At 41.3% G+C, this 16,227-nt stretch overlaps 1 pseudogene; it reads left to right on the forward strand.

Annotated features, from left to right (window-relative positions):
• The first annotated feature begins 4,685 nt into the window (after positions 1-4,685).
• Positions 4,686-7,464, forward strand: LOC133906016 (uncharacterized; annotated as a pseudogene).
• The last annotated feature ends 8,763 nt before the right edge of the window (positions 7,465-16,227 follow it).

Below are 16,227 nucleotides of genomic sequence, written 5' to 3' on the forward strand. Positions count from 1 at the left end.
CTATCACAGGTTGCCCACAGGCCACCGGCAAGCTTTTTCGTGGCGATATGTTCCTGAACTTGTTCGAATACTGACGCTCCAAGCAATGGCGAATCGCTGCTTCAGGCTCTTGATCACACAGGGAGATGTGACTTCACAGACGGAGAACTCTGCGACTCAAGCAATGGAATTACCTGGAATTTGAATTTCAGAACATTTGAATTTGAGTCACTTCGGAACTGGGATTTTTCAGAGCATGACTGGTAACTGCTCTGCCTGATTGCCTGGAATTTGAATTTCGATGACTGTAAATTGGCTCAACGGTGGCATATCTTTTTGGTTCCTATGATATCACTCGGCAAAGAAAGATAGCTTGAAAGCTGCTGCTGTACTCATGGGCAGCTAGTACATTGGTGGAGGTGAATAATAGCCGAACAAGGCATAATCCTGCTGCTACACCTCATTCGATGCACCATGATCACTCGACAAAGAAAGATAGCTTGAAAGCTTGAGCTCGATGGCGGCGGCGGCGCACTAACTTGGCGACCTCGGAAGCTAAGCTCTCGGCGTTTCGCCGTCGGTTCTAGTCGCCACGGTCATGGTCGTCAGGGCGAAGGGCAACGTCACATGTTGATTGTAGAACAAAGGTAGGGTATGTCAAACCTTGCTAGAAGAAGAGTCTCAAAAACAAGAAATTCAACAGCGGTGATCATTAACTCAGTCACTACTAAGAGATTATCAACTTCTTCTTCTTCTTCTTTTTCTTCTTATTCTTCTTTTTCTAGCGTAGAGGAAAGTACAGATATACCGTTCTTCTTCTTGCAGAATCAGCAAAAAAATGGTTTGATTTCGCTCACTGCAGTTACGATCGAAATTGTTTTTCTCTTTGCAAAATCAGCAAACAATTCACTATTCCGCTTTTGATGTACACAGGCTATGCTAAGACTGGGTTCAGGTGTTAACTTTAAAATGGTTTACCTTGTACAATAGCATGCATGATTAAGCTGTGGCTCGGATCTAGCAGGATGCGCAGGCGAGTCCACAGCGCACCTAACTGATATACTTACGCCCCCAGACACACCTTGAGATTTGTGCGACGAGTATAGAAACTAATCAGAAACACCATGTGACCCCAGTCAAGCCTTGCCGCCCGAACTTTAACCACCACATGCAACTGCCCTCCTCCTCCCCCTGCAACTCCAATTTACTATGCAACAGCAAGAAAATGCCCATGGAAATTGCCAGAAAGGACCGTGCATCAGCTCCCCCACTACCTCAGGCTCCCCCCGGCCTTCACCGCATTCCCCTTGTCCTGCACTGCACGTCTGCACCCCTGCACAAAAGCTCACACACCTCACTATTCTATTACCACTTACAAGAAGAAGACAGCGTCTGATGCAGGAGCAAAAGCTTACAGCACTCACCTAACCTGGATCAAACCCTAGTTTAAGTGCTTAAAAGTGCCCTGCAGGAGATGGGCTTGTCTGGCAGTGTCCTTGGAGGTTCTTTTTAAGGTGGCTGTGTGTGTTGTGTTGATTGGGAAATCATGAGGAGGGAGGGAGGGGATTCAGAGATGAGAGGAGGGGAGCAGGGTGTCTGGAATGGAGGCTGATCCAAGATCCCTTGGTGCGAAACATCAGGGCTCTTTCTTGCCTTGTGGTGAGGGCCTTTTGTTGTCTTCGTGTTTGTTACTGGGGATCTCGGACCAGGCTTCATTCCTCACACCGTGCTCTCGGTGGTGCGAGACATGGGAAGGTTGTGTTAGAAGAGATTGGTCCTCCAACTACGAGGCTGGTAGTACTTGTCGTTTGTTTGTGTTATTATGGGATGTTTTTCCCTTTTCTTTACTACTTAAAAAATATGTAGTGGTTCTTGTTCCGTTCATATGTGTTTCATTTTTAGTACTTTCGGCGTCTATGTTCCGCTCCGCTCCTCCACATGGGCCCATATCCTGCGCCCGCACTCCTGCGTGCTCTTGCGTGGGCCCACTTGCCGCGCACACGTCCGCTCCCATGTGGACCCGCTTGCCTCGCGTGCTCCCGCGCGTCCGTGTTACAAAGCATGTGTATGTAACTAAGTTAAAACTAAACTTTCTATGGCGCTGAACTACATTATTGTTTTTCGAGTTTCTTTTCAGTTTAGTTTTTCCTATTTCGGTAAATATACCACTCAGTTTTCGCTTTGTCTTTTTTTTTTTTCCATTTTCCAAACAACTCGGTGGAGTACTGGAGTAGACGCCTACGCATGATACATTGTGAGAGAGATTTGAAATATTGCAGTGCGTAAATCATTAGATGATCCTAAATTGTGCACAGCCGTCATCTGCCTGAACTTTGCCAAAAGGGAAATGGTAACTAGCTCTGCTTCTTCTTGTCTGATATCGTGCTGCATTTCCAACCATCGGAAGAACCTTAATCTTACTCACTCTGCTTGGCTTTGTTTTGAAACGATTCATGGTTTCTTTTTCAGCTATACTCTTGCAGTCTTGCTCTAGTTCTTTCTGCAAATGATGCAAACTACCAAGCCAAGTCATCCCTCCGGTGCATATTTTTGCAGTAGCAGAGTGTTTGGCAGCTGCCCTAGATACTATGTGCATGGTCTCTTTCAGAGTACAGAAGTCCTCCAGATTTGGATTTCATCAGAGTGTCAAGTCCATGAATGTTTAATTTGGTCATTTGAATCTATGTACTTTTAGTTCTATAAGCTGCTTGACTTCATGTATCTCCTACGCGATTCCAATTCAAAATTGATGCGATTTCCATCTGTACACCTGGTGAGATATGAATACGGTAAATAATACATTTCAAAAGTTTTTCAGGAGACGGAAACAGAGTTTGACTTCCATATGTGTATGCAGGTTCAAGTGTGACGCACCATTGGTAGTGTTATATTTAGATGTTTATTTTAGCTTCTTTGTCGTGGTAAGAGATGGCAATTTTGAACAATTTATAACGAGCGAAACTTGAATTTTTCGTTTAGGCAATTTGTATTGTTAAGCATTATAAGGTGCAATCCTTAACAATTGGTACTGCTATAGCATTGACATCCGAGTTGGATAATAGTTTAATCCCTCCGGAGGAGATCCGTTAAAAATTGTCTTTGTAAAAATTTGTGTTTTGATATTCCTCTTTTTTTTTGGTGACTTATTTTATTTGGTGATTTGCTAAATTTCCACAAAATATGTACCCATTCTAAAAATGAGAATGATGACGAAAAGACGACTAACCTCTATTTGAAGTATCCCCATCCTTCCTAATATTCTACAGTTCTAGTCTGATTGTTTGGCACCAACCCTTTGTCGAGTTTCTGATATCATCGTATACGTATCCTCTAGACTTGCATTGAGTCATACTACTATTTTTGTAAATACAAGTTGTTGAAACGCATAAGCAAACAGGTTGGAGCCATGGAGACCAAGTAAAACAGCACCCGCTGAGCACGAATGACATCACACTGATGATGCTTGACTGACGCACGCGCTTACAGTATTAGTTGCAAATAAAGCAGATCCCAAAAAACCGCATGCAGACTTATTATTAGCAAAATATTAATAACTATATAACTTCAATTCGTTCTGTAATTAGCAGAAATACAGCTCACTTTGAGCAAGGTAAAGTTTTCACCTCCCCATAAAACTATATGCAATTCACACGGTAGTGATTTTAAACAATATCTGAACGCACACATTGCTCCTTTTCATTTAATGTTTTAGAAGCCATGCACTAAAATTTCGAGAATTCCATAACTACCATGTTTAAACTAACTAGGTTAGCTGTATGACAGCTATATTAAGAGTTTTTTCTTTAAAAATAAATTCATAATATTATATTTTTATTAACTAACCAACATAGCATATATATCTAACTATATCTATACTCCTATAAAAATTTACGAGTTATAACAGAACTAAATGATCTACGTTATATATTATACACGATCAAACGATCACGGTTAAAGATTCTCCTCTCCCCTTAAAGTTAAAGATTCTCCCCTCCCCTTGCCATGGCTTTCCTTCCATGTTGTTACGCTGATTTGGAAGCCGCATTACCGCTTCTCAAGCTGAACACGTCGTCTCCCCGTCCCCGAACCCGCCGCCTCCCCATCCCCGAAATTGCCGCCGCACTAACGCCTCCGCCTCCGCTTAGGCGACCGCGACCGCACCCAACGCTTCTCCTTAAACCCTCCGTTGACACAAGATTTATGGTAGAATGTTCATTTCAGTTCTTTTTAAAATGCATGGATTGCATGTTTTTAAGTTTAGCTGTTTCCATAAATGCTATAGGTATATATGTCTCTAACATCTCCTTAATTTTATACTCTTGTGAAATGCGAGTTATGATAGAACTGAACGATCTACACCGTACATTGGACACGATTAAACGGTCTAAAGTTAAATATTCTCCCCAATCCCTACCCTCACTTTCCTTCCCCGTATGTTATGGTAATTTAGAAACCGCTCGATGGTTCTTACACGGATTTGGATGCTTGCCCATGCGCTAGCGTCCGCCACCGCCGCCTCCGCTACACCCGCATTACTGCCTCCACCTCAGCTCAAGCGACTGTGACTGCCACGCCAGCGCCCACACCCAACGCTTCTCCCCAGCATCCGTTCTCCTCCGTGCTCTCTCCACACATCGTGGCAAGCGCTCCTCCCCCACTATGTCGCCCGTGGACTCCAACGATGAGGGCCCCCTGCGTGGCCTCTCATGCTCTCACGTGACCTTGATAGTGGTGACGAGACTGATGAGGGCTACATCAACGATGAAGCATGGTTCAACGTGACGCGCCACACCTACGTGACCCCGTTGGGCCACTGCTTCCTCCCCCGGGACACCGTGCAACACCATCTCATGCACCTCCTCCCGCTCCTCCGCTTCGCGCTCGCCGAGGCCAGAGTCGCCCCCGTCGACCTTGCCTATGTCTGCTACATCGAGGGACCCAGCATGGGCGACCTGCTCTAGGTCGTTGCCGCCGTGGTACGCGCGCTATTGCTGCTTTGGAGGAAGCCGCTCGTCACCGTCAACCACTATGTCATGCACATTGAGATGGGACGCGCAGTCACAAGGGTTGTGGATCCTATCATGCTCTACATCTCTGGTGGTAACACACAGGTTATCGCCTACAATGTGGGAAGGTACATGATCTTCAGGGAGACCATCGATATAGCTGTCGGGAACTGTCTGGACCGCTTCACTAAGGTCCTTGAGCTCTCCAATGACTCCAATGAAAGGATCGAATGGCTCAAGAGGGAGGGGTGAATTGGGTAATTAAAAAAATTTATCAAAATCTAGAACAAATAACAACCTTAGTCTAGAAGAAAGAAAATGTGACTACACAAACAAGCTAGGAGAAGGCAACAAAAACAATCAAGCAAAGACACTAAGAAAAAACGAAAAGGGAAGCTTGCAAGAAAGTAAATACTCGAATTAAATTATGGAATAGTAAAGAGATGGACAAGAGAACATCAGATTTTTTTTCCCGAGATATCGAGGAGTTGGCACTCCCCCTTAGTTCTCGTTGGAGCATCCACAAAGGATATCACTCCTCCTTAAGTCATAGAGTCTCAAGTGCTCACTCATGATTGTCACTTCTCCATCTCTGGATTGGCAGGCATCAAACCAAATACATAGCTCTTTTTGGGGCTCTCACAAGAACTCCAAGAGCTCATCAAGACACCTCCAATTACCAAAGACCGGCTAGGTGTTGCCAACCACTAAGAGTAACAAGCCAATAGCTTCACTTGACCAAGAGTAACAAGCCTAGACTACAGCTAGATGCATACTTGCTACTCTCCAAGCACTAAAGATGTCCTTAATCTTCAATTAAGAATTTTAGAATTCACTCAAGTGCACTCTCTTACTTCTTGACGACACATACAATGTATGAGCTCTTCTGAGGTCACAAGAGCACCAACTGAAAACAAGTGAGAGGGTATTTATAGGCTAGATCCAAATGTAGTTGTTCTCAAACAACCCACTTTTTCTGTTAACACTGGACAATCTGGTGAATACCTCCTCACAATCACCGAACAATCCGATGAGTACAAACTTCAAAGTCCTACTGTGCCAGCTGTCATTAGTTGTTACTGCTGAGGATAGTCCAGTGTATGCATCCAGTGAGTATACCTTTAGCACCGGACTATCCAGTCTGTTAACCTTCATTTTTCAAATAGTCACAACTTTCTCTGTAAAAATTAGTCTGGTGATTCTTTTGACATCACTGGACCATACAGTGAGTATAGCTTCTTCTAGAACCAATAAACCTTCTCTGCAAGAATTGCTACAGTGTAAGAGTCCGGTGTACACACCATGATTACTGGACCATCTTGTGAACTGAGCTTCATACTTCATCACTTGGAATCGCCTCTGGAATAAATAGTCTGGTGCTTTCATCATTGCATCACCGGATAATCCGGTTAGTTGAACTTCATTTTTCCTGGACAATTCCACTTCTGCTGAAATTAGTCTGGTGCTTTTTTCAAACTAACACCGGACCATCCTATGAAATACTTCTAATATTTCTAGGCCCATGTCACCAGAAAAGCATCCAGTGATTCCATCACCTCAATCATCGGAACATCCAATGAACTCACATTCTTTCTACCTTGATAAACAAAGCATGCTCTGGTGAGAACAAGCTTCACAAGAACAGACCATCCGGTGAAGCTAAATTCACTAAGCTTGTCCAATTCAACCTTTTTTTAGCTCTAACTTCACAACATCTCAACCATGGGCTTCAATGAGCTACCTAGCGCTAGAGATACGCAAGTGTGCATCCAACCAAGTCTAGACTCAACTAGGTCAAACCATACTACTCTAAATATCTTTCATCTCCTTTGTGACACTTAGAACTAGAAGATCCTTAATCTTCTTGCACATGTCCTTTGATCATCCATATAATCAACTTAGAGACTAAGAATACCCAATTATCATTGTAAACTAAATTTTTTATTCCCTTCAAGATAAATTGTTAGTTACAATGATATGGTTATCATTAATCACTTAAACACTTACCACTTACCTAGGAGTCTAGATGCTACTCCCAAACCCAAGTATATATAACATCGAGCAGGTAACATGTTTGATCAAATGTTGACATGATTATCCCGTTGCTCCTGCTTAACTTTGTTTCAACTGTAGTTGTATATGCACATAGATGCTTGCTTACACCCTTCTCTCCATCAACCATTGCATTTCATTCATGGTTAACTGGTGATCAGGAATTTGGGATGACTAAAATGGCAGTAGTATTATTGCAGAGGGAGGATGTACGATACAATCAGGTGGGTATGAGTGCGGGGAATTTTTGGAGGGGCCTTGGCACTCTTGAGCTGTTTACTGATGTTAGCCATGCCATTTTATTGAAGTATAGACCCCCAGAACGAAAGCTTGCATTTGGGGACTGGTTGGTTGCCTCTGTATGCAGGTATACAAAAAACTAGGCAAATCCTATGTTCCTTTGTGTGACAATGTGCTTGGGCAGTGATCCCATGTCTGCATTCAGTTTATGTGATCACTTGTGCTTCCTCATTTTCTGTTAAGCTAGTAGCCTAGCACATGTGGGTGGCCAAACACTATCTCAGTGCTGTTAAGACACCTCATACAATCAACCAAACAAAATCTTAGCTGAATATAAACAGCTAAAAGAACATGTATTGTATTATCTAGTCCAGGTTGAGTGCATCCATGGGTTGTTTGGTTGCTTGAAGCACTTTAACATGTATGAGTTCATAATTAGCTTCTTCCCGAGATTATTTTACCTTTGTTGTTTCTCAATTGTTTAAATAAATTGAGATTTTGTTTGGCTGGCTCTTTGAAGTTTCCTTGAATACTTGATATGTTGAGATAGTGTGTGGTTGGTTCTACGTGTTAACTTATGTGAGTGGGATGGAGCACATGTTATTGCATATGCTGAATGTGACCATGCTGGATGATGTTGCATTAACAATGGATTGCATATTTCCATGTAGATGCAGATATACTTGACAGGTTGACCCATAATTACACTACCCTATTCAGATTCACCGATACAATGTTTTTAGCCCTTCATGCTCCACAACCTCACCTCCTTTAGTGCAAACCCCTATAGACTTGTACAATAACATTATTGTCACTACCCATCAAGTTGCATGAGTTATCGATGTTACTGATTGTATCTGGCTTGATATTGCCACTACCCAATGTTTTTGCACTAATTTCTTAAGCAAGTTGGAGGGATGTGGGTATGGTGCTAGGTCATGGCCTTCACTTGCTTAGGCTATTAAGGTGAGATTCGTTCTCTACCTCATTATTGCTCTAATTTTTAAATTTCAAAATTCAATTGAAGCTATACAGTTTTTCTTTTGAGTGAAATTGGTGATAGTCAGTGGGAAAGTAATAATGAAAAATGTACCAGCATAAGAGTTTCTAAGGTGTTTATTGTAATTGACTTCATTCTATGTTTGACATATACAAATGGATAGCTTCGAATGAGATTCAATTATGGTTGACTCCTCCCTCCCATCTTTTCTATTGCACCACATCTACATATAAGGAGTTTACCTTTTGCACTGTAAAATTCTTTATTGCATAAAGTTATCCATATTTAACTATGTACAGAAATGATTTCTTGGTTAAAAATACCTGCTATTTTCCCTTTTCTATTTTTTTCATTCCCCTTGAGCTACAGCAAGCATAATTCAAATAGTACCTAAAATTGCTCCAAAATAAGGAACTACAAAAAACTGGATTTGCTATGGATTTTGTCTTAAGACTTCATTTCAGGTATGTCGTGCTCTCTTGGCATCATCAATTATGCTAAAATTGCTCCAACATTTCATGTATCATGTCGCGTATCAAAAATGAAAAAATGGTAAGATAATTGAAATGATTATTCAATTGTCAGGACTTAAAGGGCAAGTAAGCATGTGTGTGATTTTAGTCATCTATACAACATTGTTTTTAGGTGATAAATCTATTGCACTTGCATGGTTGGGAGCCACGACCTCGCACCAGCACACGCGGTAGAGAAGAGCCGGATTGGGAGCTGTCATGTCCCAAATATGTAATCACCTAATTAAGTATAATTATGCTTCTTAAGTATTATGTTTAAGTTTATGTGACTTTGTTTTGTAACTCTAGAACAATTCGTTTAAAATTATTTGGATAAAAGAAAGAAAATTGGGAGAGAAAAGAATAGAAATCGCTTGAAAATACCTCCTTTCTCTAACATGTGGGCCCCACAAGTGCCCCCACCATCCCAACCACTCAAACGGGCAGCCCCACCTGCCCTCTCTCTCTCTCCTCCCTCACTCCCCACACCCTCACTCAGTAGCTCAGCTGCAGTAGCCCCCCCCTCTCAAGCTCTCTCTCGCACCTCCCTCGAATCCGCACTCTAGAAGCAAAGCCAAGGTATGCATGTGGTACCATTGTGTTCTCTAGCTCATGAGCTACTCATCTATCCAATCTATTTTTGTTTTCATGGAAGAATCGAGTAGTTCTTGACGTTCTTGAGCTTTTTGGAGCAAAAATAGAGTTTTGGGCGAATATAAGTTGTAGAGTCGTGTTGCTAGTTGATGAGCGAGTTCCAGGACCCTTGGACTACCCCTAACATGTTCCCTTTAGGCTTGGAAAAGATCACAACTCGAACTGACCAAAAATCCACTCGAGAACAGCTTTTTTGAGCTGACTCGGATATTCCGACCTCACCCGGATACTCCTGGTTCAGCAGAAATTGTTCGTCGAATTGTGTTCAAAATTGGTTATGGTTTAGGGTGTGATATTGGTTTAGAATCATTTGGATGAGGCATATACACGTTTGTGTAACACAGATTTGTAAAGTGAGTCGAATCACCCGAGGGAAAAGTTGTGAAGAACCCAAGTCTGTGTTACCCGGATAATCCGGGTAAGCCCGGAGACTCCGGGTAATTGCGTTAGCGAATAACCGAGAGCCTCTCTCGGAGCCTCACTCGGAGTGTCCGACACATCCCGGATAGTCCGGACCAGCCCGAAGGTTCCAGGTTAAGTTAGAGTAGTGACTAGCTGAGAGCATTCACCGGAGGATGGCCCGAAGGCTTCGGAACCCGGATATTCCGGATTCACCTGGATACTCTAGGCCGGTCAAATAAAAAGGCAGTAATCGAGAACCAATTACATTGAAAAAAAAAGCACATGCTCATGATAGCTTCTCAAACACCAATTGGCAACATGTTTCTAATTGTAACCACAATCATCTGCGTCAATATCACATGGCAATCATGAGTTTTCATGCTAGCAACCATTTTTAGCTCTTTCATTGAAACAAGTCTTCTAATGTTGGACGAGTAACTGGAGGGAACTTTCACACCGTTCAAGAACTCGCAAAATCTTTTTTCTCCTTCTTGGATAGGGTGATGCAAGATAGGGGTAGGAATTTCCGTTTATCTGTATCCATGACATGAAGCTCCGGCCTAAAGCCCATTTATTCAAGGTCAGCTCTTGTGTTTTCATGATCTTTTATTTTTCCCTTCATGTTGAGCATTGTACCAAGGAGACTATCATAGATATTCTTCTCTACGTGCATGAGGTCAATACAGTGATGAACGTCTAGGTATTTCCAATAATCAAGCTCCTAGAGAATTGATTTCTTGTTTCACATTCCATTTTCATCACTCGTGGAGGATCCTTTTCGCTTGCCAAGGACAAGCTTGATACCATTAATCTTATTATAGACATCTTGCCCGCTAAAATGCCTTGCAGGTGACGCTTTCTCCCTTGTGCCATCAAATTGAGACTTCATTTTCCGGTCTGGTGGTTCCTTGGAAAGAAATGTCGATGTCATATGTACACTATTTTCTTTGACTCGTTCAGCCACATACTCTCAGTGCCATCTAAGCACTAGGGGCAAGCTTCACCTTTTCTTTTACTTTGCCTTGACAAGTTACGAAATGCTGACAGATCATTGATGGTGATGAACAACATGGCATATAGGATGAAGTATTCTCACTTGTACTGATCCCAAACTTTAACGCCTTCAGACCAGAGTGCTTTAAGATCATCCAACAAAGGCCTGAGGTATACATCAATGTCGTTGACAGGTTGCCTCGGACCAGGAATTAAGGTCGATAACATAATGTATTTTTATTTTTTACAAAACTAAGGTGGAAGGTTGTAGATAGACAGTACAATAGGCCAGGTGCTATATGAGGTACTCATGTTACCGAACGGAGTCATGCCATCTGTGCTCATAGCAAACCTAATATTTCTTAATTCTTCAACGAACCACCCAAATGTGGAACCAATGGTTTGCCACTGAGCTGAATCTGCGGGGTGCCGTACATTGCGTCGTTCTTATGACCCTCCTTGTGCCATCGCAACAATCGGGACTCCTTTTTGTTCTGGAACAAACGCTTCAAACAAGGAATTACAGGGAAATACCATATCACCTTTCTAGAAGGCTATTTTCTCTTGTTGCCTTCCTCCACGTCACCACCGTCATTTCTATGCTTGTATCGATAGGTTTCACAAATAGGAAATTGATCCATGTCTACATACTCTCCACGAAACATGACACAATCCTCCTTACATGCGTGCATTTTTTCTACATCCAATCCCAAAGGACAAACTATCTTCTTTGTGTCGTAAACGATCTTTGGCACCTTGTTCCCCTCTGGTAGCATGTCCTTTAGCAGATACAACGATGCTTTGAAACTCCTATCAGACCAACGATGGGTTGTCTTCAATTGCAGAAATGTAAGCACCGCAAACAGCAGCATATATTTCTCCTTACAGCCAGGATAAAATGGTGTCTTCAAATCTCACACCAGTTCCTGGAATTTGGCAAACTAAACATCACTATACTCATCGTGCCCCTTAGCATCACGCACCATTTAGTCCATATTCTCCACAAAATTCATGTAGTCATCATCGAATCCTAATATATCTACGTCCCTGAGATAATCATCCCTATCACCAGCTGGCGGGAGTCCTTGATCCGTATTGTCATCAGGGAGGACCTGATCTATTTCTCCTTCGTTAAGGCCTTCCTCGTCGTGTTTGTTCCAAACGTGATATCTCTATTTGAATCCACGTCTTAACAAGTGATCGTATACATTGTCAAGTTTTAGAAACTTCTTCTCATTGTTGCAATCACAGCATGGACACCAAATTACCGTTTTACCCTGACCTTCTATATCTGCCACCGCGACAGTCAAGAAAGATTTCACTCCGCTTATATACTCATTACAAGTACGGAAATCAAGGTACATCAACTTCTATCCACCATCTACAAATTGAAAAAAAATATTAATTCTAAATAGAAACGACAGAGAACATAGAATAAGTATAAAAATTTTAGCTCAATTTAACTAAATTAAGTGTGTACATGTGTTCTAGTGATATTCAAGAGAACAACTAACATCCAAATATGATACATATTATCTATGGCGAAGCATCCTAGCTAATTTCTAATAGGCAAAGATAGTTCTAATCCCATATGAGGATATATGGCCCGAGTAGGTTTCCATGCTCTTGTACAATTCTGGAGAAAATTTTGGTAGTACCTCCTCGCTGTTCTCCAAATACACGTCACGGGAACGAGCCGAGAGGGTGTGTATCCGAAGAACAACAGGGAGACGCCACTAAAATTCTCTCTAGAACTAGACAAGAGCACAAAAAGCTACTACTTGAGCCACATATCCTCAAACTGTCCAAAGTACATAGACAATTCAGGAGCATTTCTTATAAATATAATGAGTTGCCAAGTAATATTTATAATCAAACACTCCCGAATGAGAGACATAGGTTATGCATATACACTAATTAAGGGGGACAATCCATATATATCAAGATCTGGGAGAAAGAGCAAAATTGTTGATTCCAACTTAAACCCTAGAATCCACCATGCATATATGAGCAAGAGGAGGAGGAGAGGGAGGAGGAAAACCTTCAAAGGCCAGGGATAGACACCAACTTCAAATCACCGAGATTTGATTCGGCCTCAACAGAATCGCAAAAAAAATCACCCCTTTGCCGAGCAGCCGCGGCAGACAGACGCTATCTGGTCGTGTTGCTCGGTCAATAAAATAACAGTAAACATCACTAATTAGTAACAGGTTATAAAGACACCCATCACTAATGAGTAAGCCACTAATGAGTAAGTCATTAGTGACTGGTCTCATAACAACCCGTCACTAATGAGTGGTCCCGACAGGGAGCCGCTAAGGCTATATTTAGTGATGGGTTATAAAGACATCCGTCACTAATTATTTAATATTAATGATGGATGATAAGGATACTTATCACTAATGATACATTAGTGATGGGTGAAAACTAAGACCCATCACTAGTGACTTCTACAAGAAGAGATCGACTTTCAAAATAGAGGTATGTATGCAAACAGAGAGTACTTCAACATCCCATTCAATAGAACTGAACTGAACTTTGATGGACGACATCCTAAAGCAATGTCAGGATTTGGCCCGTCTTCACATTCAAGTGCACATATATACATCCAGAAACTTGAATTTAACTCAATTCATTCATACAATATAGTTATGCATACATTTCGTACTTATGCAAATATCCATACATCATTATACTTGAGCATTTACCGGAGCACATAACCTCTGATATTTAATATAGTTGAAATCTACAATAATGTACCCTAATACTTCATTGATATACATTAGCGCATGAATTAGTGCACTCTGTTTCGTTTGGCTTGGATGACCCGATACTTTACTATAGACAGTAAACAAGGTCTTATTAGCTGATTCATTTCCACTTAAATGAAACCTTATATCAGCCTGGAAGTTGCCTTCAGCAGTGAAGTCCACTCAGAGCCATAAAAGCTTAACCTAAGATGCTCCATGGCTTGATCTAAGATAGCATGAAAACTAATTACCACAAAGGTGTCACCAAAAATATCCCATAAGCAAAGAAAATAAAATTATAAAAATAATACACGCTAATAGTCATGTATATCAAAACAACCAGATTATATATTACTGTACCATATCATATTCATCGAACTGACCAAGCCTCTCACTGATCGAAGCCAAATCCTCTTCATCCTGCTCAAGCACTTTTATTCGAAAATAGTTGTAGTCAGACAAAAAGAACTCATGCTCAAGCATTTTCAGGCACCCTTTAGCGGCAGTTTTTTCAAAATACAATGAAATTGGTGATGCCTTGCCACAGTCCCTAATAGTAATATCCCTACTACTTTCTCCCCTTAAATGTATGTCAAAAGAGATATATAGCTTCACAAAATTCCTTTCATCTAGAGTGGATTACACCAAAGGTACAGTACCACCTATCACAGGGATTACCTCTTTAAGCCATATGATCGGTTTCAACACCTACATGATAGAATGATATGAATTGAGCCTAATGTACTATAAACTCAATTAAAATGTTGTGTCTTAATGAGTGTTACTATGAGCCTAATAATAAGGGAGAAAAAGAAAAGAGGTTACTATGATCGGTCTCGATCGTGGCCGGTGGGGGAACGCCTATAGGGTAGTGTATGTGAAAGTGCATCTAGTCCCTATGTGTGATTTTGGTAATTAATGACAATATCTATGGACTAATAATGGTGTTTAGTTTGTTAGTAGGTTGTTTCATAGGTGATGCATGGATAAGAGATATGCATGAGCTATAGGTGAATGAGGAGATTGAAAATACATCGAGATGAATGAGCTCTAGGTGATGCTCGGGTAAGTGATAACAATGCCTATGGACTAACAATCATATTGAGAATTACTATTAGGTTATTCCATAGGAGATGCATAAACGATGAAGCATAGATTCTTTGAGAAATGCCATGAGTTCAAAGAATTGTATCAAAAGTCATTGAGATTTTAATGATGCTCATAAGAAGAAGAAGAAGAAGAAGCTCAATAAGATTATCAATAAATTTGAAAGCTAAGTTACTTGTGGAGATCAAGTAACTAAATGCATGACTTGTTAATAGAGTTTTATGGACTAACCCATGTGCTATGTATTTAAGAATAAGTAGGGTTAGTTTCTATACGAAGATTGACAATATGCATGAAGGCTGATAAGTTACTTGTAGAGATCAAGTAACTAATAGTATAAAAGTTGTCATTTAGGTTTTATGGACTAACACATATGCTTTGTGCTTTAGAGTGAGTTGGGGTTAGGATCCATATGGACTAACCTATGTGCTTTGTGCTTGAGAGTGAGTTGGGGTTAGGATCCATAAGTTGAATTGAAATCATATGTGCCAAGAGTGAAGAACAAGAATGGACTCCATATTAGATAAAATGAATCACCTTAGGATTGTAACTTTCACACTTATTTAGGGTGATTGTGCACTAGTTGAGCTTAGCATATTTAGTTTTCACTTGTGAAAAATCTATTAGTTTATATTCCGCTGCAAGTATAAGCCAACAGTAAAAGGGGACAAATTTTTGCAAAAATGCCTATTCACCCATCCTCTAGGCGACATCATTGTCCTTTCAGTATGCCTAGTGCATGAGCCAATGGAGGAGTTATCGGGATCCATCCAAGTCCGTCACGACGACAGCAACAATCCCCGCCACTACCTTGGTCCATCGCCCTAACCCTAGTGGATAGAGGGGGGGGGCGACGGCGTATGTCAGGCTGTGGTGGAGGGGGGAGGATGGCAGCAGTGTCGGCGGTGAGGTGTGAATGGCGGCAGCGTCGGCAGCGAGGTGCGAATGGCGGCGGTGGCAGGAGGAGGAGGCGAGCGGACGTGAACGGAGATAAGAGTGGTCGAGAGAGAGAAATAGGCAGATAAGAGTGGTCGAGCAAATATGAGTAATATAAATTAATGACGGGTTATAAGGACACTCATCACTAATGAGTCAATCATTAGTGATGGTAACAACTACAAACCGTCACTAATTACTTTAATATTAGTGACATGTCTCATAACGACCCGTCACTAATTAGTAGACTGCATTTAGTAACATGTGCCCCATATATCACCACTAATGACTGAATTATTAGTGACGAACATTAATATGACTGGTCAGTAATATCTTTAGTGATGGGTCATGGCCGGCTCGCGATCCGAGCCACATATTAGTGACGGGTTGGCACTGTACCCGTCACTAATAGTGCACTAGTGACATGTACTAAGGAGCTATCACTAATGATGTGTCTCCTTTGATGATTTCTTACGTAATTTTTTTTCTCTAATAACGGAATATCCCTAAAATATCTCAAAATCTATCCAAAGATCAATAGCATCAAATAACAAAGAATCAAGATTTTACCATGACGGTAATAGAAGCACTAAGAG

The sequence above is a fragment of the Phragmites australis genome, chromosome 23, assembly GCF_958298935.1.
Source record: "Phragmites australis chromosome 23, lpPhrAust1.1, whole genome shotgun sequence".
Lineage (NCBI taxonomy): Eukaryota > Viridiplantae > Streptophyta > Magnoliopsida > Poales > Poaceae > Phragmites > Phragmites australis.